The sequence below is a fragment of the Podarcis pityusensis genome (assembly GCF_964106645.2).
Source record: "Podarcis pityusensis genome assembly, chromosome: 11".
Classification (NCBI taxonomy): domain Eukaryota; kingdom Metazoa; phylum Chordata; class Lepidosauria; order Squamata; family Lacertidae; genus Podarcis; species Podarcis pityusensis.
The window spans coordinates 46,139,518-46,143,001 of NC_138036.1; the positions used below are offsets into that span (position 1 = coordinate 46,139,518).

The window sequence follows — 3,484 nt, forward strand, 5'->3', positions numbered from 1 at the left end:
TGAGAAAGTATTATTATTATTTATTGAATTTATATAGCACCCTATACCTGGAGGTCTCAGGGCAATTCACAGAAAAGATCACAATGTAAAAATAGAAGCAATAACCCAATAACACCCTCCCCCAAAGAGCCATATTTTAAAAAGGTATAGGATGTCAATCAGGTCAACCAAAGGTCTGGTTAAAAAGGAAGGTTTTTGCCTGGCGCCTAAAGGTGAATAATGAAGGTGCCAGGCGAACTTCCCTGGGGAGAGCAATCCACAGATGGGGAGCCACTGCAGAGAAGGCCTATTGTTGTGTGCCTCCCTCTGGACCTCTTGAGGAGGAGGCACATGAAGGAGGGCCTCAGAAGATGATCTCAGCATCGGGTAGGCTCATATGGAAAGAGGTGGTCCTTGAGGTATTGCGGTCCTGAGCCATTTAAGGCTTTATAGGTCAAAACCAGTACTTTGAATTGGGCCTGGAAACAAATTGGTAGCCAGCACAGTTGGACCAGGATCGGTGTAATATGCTCAAACCATCTTGCTCCAGTGAGCAACCTGGCTGCTGAATTCTGCACTAGCTGAAGTTTCTGAACTGTCTTCAGTGGCAGCTCTTTACACATACATAACAGCCTCGTGATATTGCCTCCCGCAACATGGTATGCGTGAGATTGTTAATCTTAGGGTCATGGGTTTGAACCCCATGTTGGGCAAACAATTCTTGCACTGCAGGGGGTTGGATTCGATGTCCCTTGTGGTTCCTTCTAACTCTACAATTCTATGATTCTGTATTAGTTGTTTAGTATGCAACGTTGAATATGCATATTTTAACACACATCAGTGACCAGGCAGAAGAAAGTAAATAGTGGTATAAGCAAAAAAAGGGGAACTTTTGGCTAGATTTCTGTGCCACCAGTTCTAACAGTAACAACAACAACAATTTTATTATTTATACCCCGCCCATCTGGCTGGGTTGCCCCAGCCACTCTAGGCAGTTTCCAACACATAATAAAACATAATATAACATCAAACATTAAAAACTTCTTGATACAGGACTGTCTTCAGATGTCTTCTAAAAGTTGTGAAGTTCTTTATCTCCTTGACATCTTATGGGAAGTGAAGGAAGGGGGATTCTCTTACTGTAAAAATCTTGAAAACTTTTCAAAATTCAATAAATAATAAAAAAGAATGGTATCGGGATTTAAACCTGAATGCCAAAGGCAATGCAATACTATCCTGTTTTGTATGTTCTCTCTCTCTCTCTCTCTCTCTCTCTCTCTCTCTCTCTCTCTCACACACACACACACACACACACACACACCACCACCACCACCACCAACTCTCTAGTGTTCATTTTCATTTTTCAATCACACACCAGCAGCAGCCAATGGGATCCACATTTCTTGTCCCAGTTCTGCAGTTGACGTCAAGTTCCACCATCAACCACCCACCAGGGGGGTGGCTGTGGGGTCTGGAGGAATATAGATACACAATAAACATGATCCTGCTATGTTCCACTCATAGCCTGTCCACGACTCCACTCCATTTTATCTCCACCATTGGAATGTACAGTACCACATTTTTTCATGGTGTCAAAGGATTTTCATGAAATCGTGAAGCTTCTCAACCACTGAATCTCAAGTACAGAATCGAGTACCTTTAAAAAAAACAAACATAAATGGCAATTTCAGTGTTACACAGTGAGGATTAGACAATGCTAACTACACAAATCAGAAGAGGAATATTAAACGCATGTTGATGACTATCCTTCTTTCTTGAATATCTTACAGTTGTAATAACTTTACTTAACGCTAGTGTTGACCGTGTGATGAGCGGCAAATACTGGATTATTTTATTATATTCCCTGTCCAAAACATTTTTTGAAAACACAGTCTAATTGCCCTGAATTCTTAGAAGTCTTTCCCCCTGAGAACTGGTATTCTAATAAAATTCTTGCAAAGTAGCAAACTCCTTCCTGCAAATTTCTTCCTCTCTTGTTCTTTGGGCACTTCATGCTTCCAAATTATTTGATCCCAAGAGGCACTGGCAGTTGTTGTGAGTACTCCTTGATGTTCTCACTGTTTTGTAAAACAAATTGCAATTTCTCTTTAATCTCTCAATCAAAAAAGGCTCTTTCATTTAGCTCTATTCCTGATTCATTAAACACATTTGAAATCTGTGGGACTATTTGAAAAGCTATAGAGAGGCAGAACGATCAATGTTCCAAATACTCATTCTTTTGAATTTGGAAAGACATATTTTCCCACACAAAGTCTTCACGTTTGTGAATGTTCTCTCTCTTTTTAAAAAGCTGCCGCTGCCATTGTTTCTTCTACCCACTGCTTCGTAGAGGATATGTGGATCTTTCTACGAAGGAAGAAAAAAGTCATAATTAGGAAATTATATTGAAGACGTAGCAGATTCAGCTTGTACAGCTATGTTGCTATGTCCCTATCTGCTCCAAAATGCCCAAAGATGAGGGGCCACTCGACAGTGTCAAAAATAGTCACAAAGTTCTATCCCTTTTGGACTTGTGTGTAGCCTGTAGAAGAATTAAACAAAAAAGAGAGTTTTGAGCTTTGTTCCAATTACTTACATTTATGAATTCACAAACAGCCATTTTAAATTGTATCCTGTATTTCATATATACAGGAAGCTACCAGTCTCTCCCAACCCCAGCTCTGTACTTACACCTGGAAACAGCATCAAAGAAAAGCTAGTGTTGTCATAGTGTGGTTAAGATGATGCGGAAATGACTCAATACATTCTTGTGATGTTAACATCCCAATCTTCTCTACATCACAAAGGATCTCCGCTTTGATCATAAGAGTCCAGTCTTCAAATCAATTGGAGTATTGTGCTTGTTAATTAAAGGAGCTGGTGAACTTTTCTTTATTTCAGTGGGTCTAAATCAGCTTGTTGTTGAAATACTCTGGTTTATGAATGACAGCTGCCGAGCCACTTGTAAGATGGGTCTATATTTATAGTTTATGTCTACCATAAATGTGGTTGTACTATTTCTCTGAGAGATGGGGGAGGGAGACACAGAGAGATTTCACACAGTTAATTATTGAAATTGAGATCTTAAGTCTGGAACTATTTCCTAAGAAATGCTACTACCCAGTTTCCTAGCGTGCATGCTCTATTTAATCTCTAGTCTGAAAGCTTGTCAAAACTAATTACATCCAGAACTACAAGGCACAAGAGGTCAGCGAATTGGTAGGGCCTCCAAGAAACTACAAGGATAAATTATTTACAAAAGAGGTTTACAGTAGAAAATTGAAATTAATTCCTTGGCAACAGAAGGTTGGGGAGGGGCTAGGGTGAGACACCAACACATAGCACTTAGAAGAATGAAGGCAGCATTTTTATTCTTTTAGCAAATTGGTATCACTGCATCATGGCATATGCAAAAATCCAGATCAATCTGTTAAGGATCGAGTTTGGCAAGAATGGGGTCCCGGAACCAGGTGCAAAGCTTTTTTGTTTTTTAAAAATAGTTTTT

The 3,484-nt window shown here is 39.7% G+C and overlaps 1 long non-coding RNA gene across 1 annotated transcript; it reads right to left on the bottom strand.

Moving 5' to 3' along the window:
* Nucleotides 1–1,796: 1,796 nt before the first annotated feature.
* Nucleotides 1,797–2,673, bottom strand: LOC308458367. Its single transcript, XR_013977288.1, has 2 exons — nt 2,576–2,673; nt 1,797–2,346 (listed from the first exon to the last, which is right to left on the bottom strand). It is a non-coding gene; the product is annotated as an uncharacterized lncRNA (long non-coding RNA).
* Nucleotides 2,674–3,484: the final 811 nt, after the last annotated feature.